The 13,535-nt window shown below is 36.5% G+C and overlaps 1 protein-coding gene across 7 annotated transcripts in view; it reads right to left on the bottom strand.

Moving 5' to 3' along the window:
* Positions 1 to 13,535, bottom strand: part of Npas3 (neuronal PAS domain protein 3) — an 884,724-nt gene that overhangs the window by 741,444 nt on the left and 129,745 nt on the right. The gene's annotated exons all lie outside the window — the stretch shown is intronic.

Raw genomic sequence — 13,535 nt, 5'->3', positions numbered from 1 at the left:
CAACCATATTCATTGCAGCTCTATTTACCATAGCCAAAATATGGAATCATTCCAAATACCTCTCAATAGATGAATGGATCAAGAAAATGTGGTGTATATACACAATGAAATTTTAGAAAGAATGACAGTAAACTATTTGTAAGGAAATGGAAAAAGTTATATTAAGTTTAGTTTTATTACGTGAAATAAGCCAACCCAAAGAAATAAGGGTTACAGGGTTATCTTTATTGGTGGTATATAGAATGTGCCTATAAATCTATAAGTAAACATGTTGGGCAGTATGCAAGTGGTTACAAAGGAATTAACTGAAGTATAATAGACTCTATGGAAATAGAGTCTATGGAATAGACTCTGACAAGAAAATTAGGTGAAAAATGACAGAGTTCTCTTTGTTAGGCAGCTCCTAACAAAGAACCAAAATAAAGTGTAAACAAAAGAAGCAACTTTTGAAGACCTATCAAGGCCTAGGGGATAGCTCTATAGCAGAGTGCTTGCCTGGCATAGGCCCTGGGTCTGATCCCCAATACTGTATTACCTAGTGTACCAATGTTTGAATTTAGAACCTCACATTCATTTGTCTTGCTTGCTTGGCTGGTGCTCTACCACTTGAGCCATGTCTCCAGCCTGACTTTTTGTTGGTTAATTGGGATAGGGTCTAGCTAACTTTTCTGTCTAGGATGGCTTTGAGTTAGGATCCTCTAGATCTTAGCCTATTGAGTAATTAGAATTATAAGTGTAAGTCACTGGTTCCCAGCTTTGTAGTAGTAGCCTCTGTCTCTGTCTCTGTCTTTCTCTCTCTTTCTCTCTCTGTGTCTGTGTCTGTGTCTGTCTCTCTCTGTCTCTGTCTCTCTGTCTCTGTCTCTGTCTGCCTGTCTGTCTGTCTGTCTCTCTCTCTCTCTCTCTTTTTGTTTTTGGTGGTTCTAGAGCCTTTACTCATGGCAGTTTGAGTGCTATCCCTGAGCTGTTTTGCTCAAGGTTAGTGCTCTGCCACTTGAGCCATATAGCTCCACTTCCAGCTTTTTGGTGATTAATTGGAGATAAGAGTCTCATGGACTTTTCTGCCTGAACCAGCTTTGAACTGTAATCCTCAGATCTCAGCCTCCTGAATAGCTAAGTTTACAGATATGTGCCACTGACATCCAGCCTGAAATTATAGTCTCTTGACAGGCTCAGTAATCACCATCTCTTTTCCAAGATCTTAGGCTTCAAAGTTTCAAGCATTTCTCATTTGGAATGCTCCTCCCAGACCCCAAAGCTCCCAGGTGAACTTAAGTTTTATTTTCTTGTAGAGACTTTCTCCAGCTTTCACTCACTTCACCATCCCCTGATTGCACTGCCCTCAGGCAACTAATTACATTGGTGATAATATTGTGGCATTCTATTGTACACCTGTTATCCTACCTGATACTTATTTCCCAACTGTTTGATATATTTGGATATTATTTTATTCATCTATGATATATTAAGATTGAATTCTGTGCCAGTTTGAATACATTGATATTAAAACTTCTCTACAGCAACATGCATAACATTCTAGTGGAAGGTTTCTACCTTCTAAGACTTTAATAAACTTTCATTACCTGAAAGTGTTCAAATATCTGAAAGAATAAATACAATTCAAAAATTCAAGGTATCAAATTTTGAAGACATACATGATATGCCTATGAGATGGAGGGAGGAGATAAAAGAGGAATATATCCATTTAGGAAAGAGAAAAAAATGGCAATCAAGGAAAAGCATTTCCTGTCTAAATAATTATTTCTCCCTTCAATGAAGAATGGTACACATGCACAATTCTAGCATAGGCAATTCTTGCTTGAGATAACACAGAAAGAGCAAAGAAAGCAAGTAAACTATCAATCACACATTTACATTGGGAATATAATTCCAGAGGCTTCACGTAATTCACTTTATTAAGTAATTCACATACTAAATCTGATTAACTCTCTAAAATAAATCCTTACTCTAAAATAATTTAATTCTCCAAAATTTTAGTGGCATAAGAAACACAAGAAATGTGACACTAAATGTGACTGTAAACAAGAAACCTTTCCACTATTTTGATGTGAATTCTCTCAACAAAGAAGCAATGCTGGAAGTAATACTTTGCTGAGAATTTTTCCTACTCTTCTTCAATATGAATTGATAATACTAGATCCAATGTGCTACTCTTAGACTATTGCACTCAAAGATTTAAAAAAAACACTGATTATAAAAAAAACAACAACTCTGCTATCTCTTAATCTATTCCTCACTTTCTTCTATGAAGTTTATGGTTGAGATGCTTACTTAAGACACTGGTGTATATATTACCAAAAAATTCTAAATTGACTCCTCTATTATTATAAATGCCAACCTGGAAACCTCTACAAAAGGAGGGATCCTTTCAGCATTTGAGGAAGGAATTCAACTGTAGTCTCCACATGGAATGAACAGAAGACTGGTAGTTCCTTTTCATTTCTAGACCACAGAGCCAAACAACTAAAAATGGCTTGCATATTACCAAAAAGAAAGTGCTCAGTAACTATGCAAGGAATGACGAAATACATGGCCATCTACTAGATCCCTGATTAGCCACAGTTCCATCATGCAAGTAACAGAACTGTGTGCACTTTCACGCAGGATTCTGGTAGTGAAAGTAAATTATCTATTTTGTACAAACTGAAGCCAGAAGAGGCAAAATGATTTTTTAAAGGCCTTACTGAAATGTTTTTGAGCAAAGCAACACTGAACCACTTTAAAACACTATTTAAGGTACTAGAAACTGTAATTAAATCAGGTCTTGAAAAGTGCTAAGCAGAAGAAAAGTGTTAATTAGTAAATTAGTAAGAATACCATTTTTAGAGTGGGAAAGCTTTCTTTTACACTTTTAAACATTTACCAAACACAATTTCTCAATAAGGTGTAATTTGGAATATTTATGGAAGTGTGGTTTTATGCCTGAAAACAAAATAGCACTTTTCATCCACTGAGTTCAATGCTCTATAGATTATACTACCTCACTCTACTCCCACACATACACAAGAAAAGTAAAACAATATAAAAGGACCACAAGGGCATTACAGAGAACATATAAATACAACGAAGAGCATCCTTGGAAAGTGTAAGCATTGGGACACTGAGACTGCCAGGGACTAACACACTTGCAAATGATTCATCACTTGCACTCATTCGTCAGGCTCCAGTATCTCTTGCAATACTTTGCTCATTGTCATCTTTCAGCAAGGCCTTTTTTTTTCCTGGGCACTTCATTTAAAATTGCTACCCCACAACTAGACCTCCCTGCCCCATTTTTCTGCTCAGTTTGTATCCATAGCACTCACCACAATGCTGTTTTCTGATTCAGAACTATTTGCATATTTGTCTCTTTTATTCACTACCAAATTCCCAGTAAGAAAGTGTCTAGTGCCCAGTAAGTACTTAATAAATGGCTTACCATCAATGTATTTCATATGGCCTCCTTTTAGCAGACATCCAAAGCCCTAGATACATTTCTAATGAAAGCAGAAAAACTTTTTTCATATAATAAAAACCTTCTACTCCAAAAAAATACTTCTTGTAAAAGTTGAAGACATTTAAAAGAAAATTTTAATCATATATATTCAGTTGCAAATACTTTCTTGCAAGTAACACATTGCTTTGGATTAATCAGATAAAGATGAAAGTCAAGAATTTTGCCAACAGTGCTTTATGTTAACATTACTCAGTTATGCCTTTTAGCTCCATACATTGTATATGAAAGATATCTTATTAAAACAACTGTGGAAGGCAAGTCATGTCCTATCAGCTACACTCTGTGCCCTATGGGAACACAAATATCCCAAAGTCTATGTTAATATAATCTTGCTGTTCTGTGGAGCTAAGGCAAAAATCAGTTTTTCAGTGACATGTAAGCTTTCATATAAGTACCACATTATCTCTATGTCTTCCAGAAATGAGAGAAGGATTGCTACTCTAAGAATTACATAAAATCAATTTACAAAAGTAAATATTGGAGACAAATGCTATAAAATAAACTTGTAAATGATTCCAACCACCATTTATCAACTAACAGTGTCTCTTTTCTTCTTTATGGAATTAGTAACAGGACATCTATGGATGATAAGCTCAAGGGCTCCAGATGGCATTCAATAGGAATCTCATTGTCTTCCAACATTGTCATAGTTGTCATGTCTTTTTTTTTTGGTAAAGGTCATCTAGAGAGGGGTTACAGTTACATAACGTAATGAGTACATTTCTTTTCAAACAGAGCTACCCTTCCCTCATTTTCTATGGCTTTCCCTCCCCTCCCCTGACCACCCCCCACCAAGTTGTAAAGTTCATCTGTAACAATGTTTAGTGAGTATCACTGTTGTGTCCCACTGTTTCTGATTCCCCTTCCCTTCCCCAAGTCAGATAAACTTACATACAAGACAAAGGGTACTAGAATCAGAAACAGTGACCAAGGGGAATAAACCAGAGGGAGAAATAACAAAAAACAAAAGATATAACTGCAAAGAGTACACTAAAAAATTCTTTGTTGTTTTTAATGTACTATGTGATTTTTTTTGTTTCCTTTGTATGTTCTTACCCCTGTTGTCACTGTAATTGATTTTGGTGCCCTGCATCTTGTATATACATTTGTCTAATTTGGAGAGGAGAAGGGGAATAACAAATGCTGAAACAAGGACACAGGATGACCCATTGTAACTATGATACCCACAAGACATGGAAATGAACTTTACAACTTCGGGGGTGAGGTAAGAAGTGAAAGAGGTAGGGGAAGGAGGGAGAGTGGGAACAATAAAGGAGGGAGCAACAATGCTTGACAAGAAATGTACTCATTGCCTTACTCATGTAGCTGTAACCCCTTTGTACAGCATCTTTACAATAAAATAAAATTAAAAGAAAAGAGAAAGAGTCTTGGAGGGAGAGCAAATATTACATGTCCTGATGCAGTTTAAGTAAAGAAAAAAAAAAAAAGGCCAGGCACCAGTGGCTTACACCTGTAATCCCTAGCCACTCAAAAGGCTGAAATTTGAGGATCATGGTTCAAAGTCAGCCCAGGCAGCAAAGTCCATGAAACTCTTATCCCAATTAACCACCAGAAAACCTCAAGTGTCACTGTGGCTCAGGTGCTAGAGTGCCTAGAGTTGAAGAGCTCAGAGAAGTGTCCAGGCCCAGAGTTCAAGCCCCAAGACCAACAAAAAAAAGGGGGGGACAAAACAACAATAACAAAAAAACCTCATTTTCATATCATAGAGATCATTTAGATTAACATCACTTTATATGGTCATATGTACATAGCTATTGCATTATTGTGAACTATTAGGACTATCCTAGGCATATATTGATATTTGCAAATGAAGGAAACCATGGAGTGTATGTTTCTTTGAGTCTGGCTTACTTCACTTAATAAGAATTTTTCCACCTGTAATTTTTCCAAGTCTTTCCATTTCCTTACAAATGGGCCAATGTCCCATGTCATATTCTTCACACATCAATAATTTTTTTATATAAGGAACTTTTTTATGCAAGGATGTGAAGTCTCATTCCTTCCTATCAGGTTTTATCATTACAAATTGTCTGGTTACAAAAAGAAAAAGACCTCATTTGGTGGTGGAGGGGAAGGGCTTGTTAAATAGAACTGAGAAAGAGGTTGTAATCGACAAAGGTATATTTTTATTTACTTTTAATTAATTGTGTTTTAAGTGTGGTGAAAAATAATGATCAAAAATACAAATGTAAATTATTTGTAAGAATTGTTTGATAGCTTCAAAGGCTACAGAAAAAAAAATTAGCAGTACTTTAAACTCAGAGCCTCATGCTTACTAGGCTGACAGTCTACATTTGAGCCATACTTCCAGCCCCCTTTATGCTGAATATGTGGGAGAAGAAATCTAGTCTAACTTTTCTGTCCACGCTGGCCTCAACTTGCAATTTCCCAGATCTCCTGTGTAGTTAGAATTACAGACGAGAGTCACTGGTACCCAGGTGGCTAAAGAACTGAAAGGACAACATTACTATAGAAATAGATACCAAGTTACAAATGATTTTAAATCTATTTTTAATGAAATTCAGTCTCTGAGTCAACCAATTAATAATATATCAAACTAAGAACCTTAAGCAAAATACATACATATGGACTTTGAAAATAGTATTACTAAATTCTAAAGCTATTTATTAGCATTCATTATATCACTGTCTTAACTCAAAGACTGTTTTAGTGTTTCTGTTAACTAACAGAAGTGGCTATAAAATGTGTTCCAGCATCTATCAGATGACTTCCAAGTCAAGGACATCAAGACAAGTTCTACTATGGTTACTGGGTATCAGTTGTAACAGGTGAGAAAAGAGGCAGGTGTGTGTAGGACAAGCCTTAGAAACAAAGGTCATAAAGAATTCTGTGTTAATAGACCACCAATGAAAAATCAATATATGAAGTCCCAATGAAACTGAAATGCTTTTAAATGATGTGAGATAAGTACATAAGAAATTTCTAATAATAGGTTTTCTTCCAGGGTACTCAGACTCATGTTCTTACATGTCACCTACCTGCTGAAATATATGCAAGTACCCTACCCCTACCAAACGTGAAAACAAAAATAAGTGCAATAGCAGAAGCCTTATCCACCACACTATGTTGTCAAGATTCCTACAAAAACTGAGTTAACCATGGACTCTACTGTCTCAATATTCAAAGTATGTTTATGACTTTAAGGATTAAAAAAGATGCTTACAATGGAAGGTCTCTGAAGTGGGGCCTGTTTATTAAAGCAGAAAATAAAATGCAGTACCTCAATTACAAGTTCTAAGGAATGGTGATTAAAGAATTTTCCTTCATGGAACTGAATTAATAAGTATATATCCTGAAGTTCATAAACAGATTACAACAATCATATGAAAAAAACTCCCCTCAATATGGTGGTTGTCAAAAAATAAATATTAATTGCACACAACTCAGTTCCATCATTAGGAAACCCATCCATACAGTTCTCATGTATTGACCTATTTTAAAAAGTGATAAGTCACTGCACTGTCACCCAGAAGATGTGCCTACTAGATTTGATTGGTACCTTAATATTCAGGCAGCACTTTTTTATCCTTTATTAATAAGTTTTTTTATTGTGAAAATACTGTACAGAGGGGTTACAATTACATGAGCAAGGTAATGAGTACATTTCTTATCAAGCATTGTTGCCTCCTCCTTTGTTTCCCCTTCCCATCCCTGCCCTCCCAACGGTCCCCTCTCCCCCCTCCACCCCTGCCAAAGTTGTAAAGTTCTTTTTTTGACATAATGTCTTGTACATCTCATTGTTGCAGTGGGTCCACTTGTATCCCTATTTAGCACTTACTAACAAACACAGAGCCAATATACTCCCATCTGATGATCACCAGTGAATGTATTTTTCCCATGTCAGTATTTGTTAGTGCATTGGCTTCTTATACTTAAGATATAAATATTGGCCATATTTTATTAATCCATTTATGGAAACATTTTTAGCTGTCTACTAAAGTCCAAGAATATTCCTTGTCTCATAAGGTCTTCTTAGTACTCTATCAATACATACAACTTTAAGAAGTGTTTTACTGTTGAAGAATGTAGGGAATCATAGAAACCCCAGGCAGCACACAGGACCTAGAATACTGACTCTCAAACTCAGCAGAATGCAAATCACTGCTATGGGTCAGATGACATAATCTCGCTACTCCACCCTGTGTTCACATATTAGGCCTTCAATAAATCTTGACATAGCCCAAATTTACACAAGTAGAAATTTTCTATAATCTTTTCACTTCACTATTCTCATACAGCCAGCCAACACTCACTCTCTCTCTCTCTCTCTCTCTCAAGACAATTCCCATACATTCCATTTCCATTTTCTTTGATCTCAATGTTATTGAAACAAAGCAAATCCACATTCCTCTCTCCTATTTCAAGGTACCATCAGCTTTATCCCTTTCAACTCTTGTTTCCATTCCCCATGTGTCATGTCCAAACCTGGCTCACTCTCTCTCATCCTTCAAGAGTCAGCTTCAAACTCCATCTTCCTAAATGCTCCATAACTAAAGTAATTATGTTCTCTGGACTTGTAAAAATCTGTGAATTGTGTGCTATCCTTACAGTATTTCACATGCCAGACTTGTATCAAAAGCACTTGTCACCTACCATCCTCTATCCCTAATTACAGCAGGACCATTTTAAAAATTGTTATGTATCTGAATTATCTCACCACTCAAGTGAATATGAACCCCATGTTATAGGAACTCTAGATGTCCTATTCACCACTGGACATCTAGGACCTAGCTTTTGTAGCAATCCCTCTTTATCTATTCAATCAATAAATGCCATTATATGTGTTATTTTCCCTGCTAGCTTGCAATGTCCTTGAGATTGAAGTTACCTACCACTTCCTACAAAAAGATGGTTACTATTTCCTTGATAATAAATATTCATGCCTGAATGGAGTCAAATAACTTTTGAAACTTATCATATATTCCTCAATGTGTTCCATTTTCCTCATCAAAGCATTACCACACTGTTCAATGAATAAAATGGAATAGCAAAAGCCAGCAGTAGTATCACTATCATTTAAATAATGCTTGCCAAACTCATTTCATGCAGGAGTATAAATAAAACATTTATATTTTAAATTGTGTAAATCATTAGGAAGCTTTAAGACTGTATTTTTTCAAATGAATGAACTAATTCAAATATAGGTCACAAATAAATCTACACAAAATGAACCAATGTTCCTGTCCCAGAAACAGAGAAGGATAAAGCACTGAATCCATCACCTATAATGTCAAGAAAACCAAAGGCTAAAAGTACTGGCTCTGCTAGCCACCAGTCCCTGTGAGCATGTTCCCACAAAACCTGCCAATTCCAGCCTGACCCACAACCTCCCCTGCTAGCTCAGTTCTGAACAAAAATTGATGTCAAATTATGTTCCATTTTGTGGTGCGGTAAAATATCCACTCAGGGTTAAGATGAATCCACCCAACACATGTTCACTTGGAACCTAATCCAAATTTGGTCCACTAGAGAAAGCATCATCAATGTGGCAGCCCACATCACGCTCAGTGCATTTCTATTGTCAAGAAATTTTCAGCTTTGTTCAATTACATTTTCTATGCATCATATTTTTCATGTTCATATTATAGGCTTACCTAAATTTTAAAATATAATTTAGTGGTTTCTAATACTTCATTGTGTGACTCATACTTGTCCTACTGAGATGTATTTGCAAATGAAACTTTAAATCTTTTTCAGGGGTAGACACGTTTCCATTAGTAAGTCCACAGTATTAACAGGAATGTTAATATTTTCCATTGTTCATTTAGAAGCAAAAAGAATTTTTTTGTGGGTTATGGAGCTTGAACTCTGGGCCTGAGTGCTGTCCCTCAGCTCTTCAGCTCAAGGTGAATGCTCTACCACTTAAACCACGGTGCCACTTCCTGTTTTCTGGTGGTTTACTGGAGATAAGAGTCTCAAGGACTGTGCTGCGGGGGCTGGCTTTGAACCGTGATTCTTGATCTCAGCTTCTGAGTAGCTAGGATGACAGGTGTGAGCCACCAGCACCCAGCAAAAATATTTTTTAAAGATACAAATATACAACATCTTCAGATGAAAACATGTTATTTATAGCTCTAATTAGTATGGCTACTTTGTATCTTAAGTTTTATTCAAATAATTTTTAGAATAAAGCTATTTTTATTTGGGGATGTTATTTGTGACTGGACTATATGGGCTTAACATTGAAATTATACATAAAGATAAGGATTTCATCCAACATATTGTATATAAATTTCACAATATTCATAGTTTGTTTATGCTAAATAGTAAATAACAAATATACTTACTCACCTTATTAGGCACATTAAAATTTTTGCAATGACATTTTAAATGTCATATAAAAATGCCTCCCTTTTTAACTTACCACTTTAGAAAGTATGAGGAAAATAGATCACTACTACTACTACTAAATACTTGTATTATATTAGTTATGTATCTTTTTCTGGATATTATTTATATACTTAAATAGAGTTGTAAGTCTCAAAGATTAGCTCAAAATCATTTTGGAGTTGCCTATTTAACCATGAACTTGAATCTCTACTGGAATGGTTTGCCTTTTTGAAACCACATGTTGACCTAGAAATGTTTTTCTATTCAATCCAAGCTACGTCTGTTGATTATCAAGTTCAGTGAATATTCTTATACAGATGTTCAAGATATTAATTACTAATGATGATGCCAGTGCTATTCCTAATGAAACCATTCATTTATCCTGAGGTTCGATGGCTAAGTCAAAGACAATAACAAATCAACTATAGGCCAACTACTTAGGTCAATGTGTCCTATGATGAGTCCTATGCTCAGTAGGTGGCACTGACCAAATCTAGGAAATAGAGGCTGAAATCAGTTCTTTCAAGCATATTCTTTTAAGGCTAACAGTTCACTCTCAGTTTGTATTCCATATTAGAAAAAGAGTTATGAGCCTGGATATAAATATGAGATTATCCACAGTATTATACACTACAAAACTTATCAGGCATGCTTTAATATATTTATTCCTAGAGACCACAAAGCTGCATTTGTACTTTACCATCTTAAATATTTGTGTGTTCTTACTGTGCTAAATAACTATCACCTGGCTTACTGGATGATTATCACTGGTCCAGCACTGCATGGATACAGGCCCAGATTATAGCAAAAGAATGGCAAGCTCAGCTTTCCTATCTATAGCTTGATGTTCTGACCCATTCCATGTGCTCTGATCATGAGTGATAGAGCTGTTCTGACTGCAGGTTACTTTCAAATAATGATCCACAAAAGTTAATCAAAAGGGTTTCCTTGTTCAACATTTACCTGTTACTCATTGATAGCCACCGTCTACACAGCCATCTAGAGATAGAATGGGATCAGGAATCTCAGCTCAGAAAAAAACCTGAATGCTTCACTGAAGTACCATGTATTATGAAAGCAGAACTAATCTGCTGTCCAAACCCCTCAGAAACCAAAGAGCCTGAAAGAGTCCCACAACAGCTGTGTGCTGCTCCTTCCTAGATTGGGAGACCAAGTAGGCTGCTGATAGTAAGAAGGATAAAAGCAACAACAACCATATGAAAGAGAAAAAAAAAGGAAGAAAAAGGGAGATATTAGGTATCAAAATATAAACATGGAAGGAAAAATAGTAATTTCCTGTATTGAGGCCAAAAAATAATATTCCCTCCTTGATGTGATCTCCTTGCTTTTATGTACTAGGCAAGTCATATCTATCCTGAAAATTATTTTTCTCATTTCAATACACATTCAGCATTTTAAGCTGAAAAAAAAATAAGAAAACACAGATCTTTTTATGTATTAGTTATTTAAATGCCATTTGCCAGTCTGTCAATCAAATATACCCAGAAGGTGCTGACCAGCCTCAAGGCCACCTCTAAAGAGAGTCAGGTAACCAGACTGTTCACACATGGCTCTCAGAGTTAGCTTTCAGCCATTAATAAGAGAGCAAGGTTTACAATGGAAATTCATTACTAAAATTTATTAAGCATTCATTGTTTTAAAACTTTTATTATAAGGGTGATGTACAGTTAATTACACAAGTCAGGTATTGAGTACATTTCTTTTTGAACAGTATCATCTTGACAGGCTTGGAAATGGGTGGTTAAAAAGTTGAGGTGTTGCTTAGTGACAGTGGCTCACATCTGTAATCCTAACTACTCAAGAGGCGGAGATCTGAGGATCACGGTTCAAAGCCATTCCAGGCAGGAAAGTCCATGAGACTCTTATCTCCACTAAACCACTAGAAAACCAGAAGTGGGGCTGTGGCTCAAGTGGTAGGGTGCTCACCTTGAGCTGAAGAGCTGAGGGACAGCGCCCAAGCCCAGAGTTCACGCCCCATGACAGCAAAAAATAAATAAGATTCTCTTAACTAATTTTTGCTGCAAATGTATTTGATTAGGAGTAGTAAACATTATTTGAATACCTGGTATGTGCCAGTCTTGGTTTTGAGCAGTTTACATTTACTTTTTCATTCAGTGCCACAGTTAACTTTATGAGGGATTATCATTATCACACACAAGAAAAATGGGGAAAAGAAAGCTTTTGTAACTTATTCAAGATCACCAGGCAAATATAAAACAGACTATGTTTGAATACATCAGCTTCTCACTTGAGCCTGACCACTGCTGACTATACTGAAGAGCTCTAACTCTATCTAGCACCCAGATGTATAACAAGCACTGACCTTCTACAAGTCCATTCTACAAAGTTTCTGGAGTGATTAAATCAATGTTTTCAAGGAACTTAGTCTCTTATAAAGATTCTACACACACACACACACACACATAAATTTATGGTTTAATTTTTCACAATTTATGTCATGCCTTATTGCTAAATTTCTGAGTTTCTGAAAGGCATTTATTTATATATGTTAGATGAAGTGTTGCCATATGTGAGATACAGTAAATACATTAGGATTTGATATTGGGTTCAATGCTGCCTTCACTCTCTCATCTAGGTTCTCCTCCTTATCCAATTTATCAGGAAGTTTTTATGGCCTTTCAAAATATATGCAAACCCAAATTCTACTTACCAGCTCCACATCTGCATGTACGCAATGAGCCACCTTGACTGGAGCAGGTACCTCAAACCAGCCCTCTGTTCCACCCTCATCCTCGGAATCATGTTCTCAGCTAACAGCCAGACCAGTTCCAAGAGGGAGTTAGAGCCCCTGACTCCTCAATTCATGTTCCCCACCTCCCCCAATGCCTCATTTCAAGTAGAATAAAAGCCAAAGACAATGTTCTGGCTGTAATCTGCTCACAGTCACTGTCCCCCAGGATCATCCACACACACCACTGGGCCCCCGCCCAGGGCCTCTCTGTAATTGTGTACATGGAGGGCTCTTCAGATTCAGAAGCTTAATAGTGGTTATTTGTTGTACCTGGAATCTTTTCTTCCGGCTGTCTAAATGCCTTACTTTCTTAGAGTTTCTGCTCCAATGTTATCTTTTGAATGCACCTCACTTATTTAAAGCCACAAGTGACCCACATTCACTCCAACATTCCTAATGACTTGCTCACCCTTATCTATTCCATGGCACTGATCAACACCTAATTTCCTTCATTTATATTTGGTGTTACTTGCCTGTTTTCTATTCCCAACTACTTTTAATACTAATTTTGAGGACAACAATGGTTAGTCTTATTTCATAGATGTATCACCAAAGACAGTCCCTTGTTAGAAAAAGTACCAATTAATATGAGTAAGAGAAGAAAGAAACTACAGAGGGTAAAACAAGTGTAGAGAGACTTTGGAAAAGGAAGCAAAGGTGAGGAGCCAGTGCATGCATTGTGGGTGTGTTTCATGGACAAGAGGAAAGAGTCTGCACTGAGAAATGCCTTGGGGTGGGGAGGCTGAAAGAGAGATTGGAGCACAATGAGTGGATTCGAACACGAAGCAAAGATGTATACACTATGCAGAGGAAATGTCATCAATGTAGTCTCACAACTTTGAGCAAAAATAGCATTTAATCAGGCAACTATGAGGT

This window comes from Dipodomys spectabilis, unplaced genomic scaffold (assembly GCF_019054845.1).
Source record: "Dipodomys spectabilis isolate Male_0828 unplaced genomic scaffold, ASM1905484v1 ptg000042l, whole genome shotgun sequence".
Classification (NCBI taxonomy): Eukaryota; Metazoa; Chordata; class Mammalia; order Rodentia; family Heteromyidae; genus Dipodomys; species Dipodomys spectabilis.
Note: the sequence above shows the minus strand (reverse complement) of the source record. Positions and strands in the feature narration are given on the sequence as shown.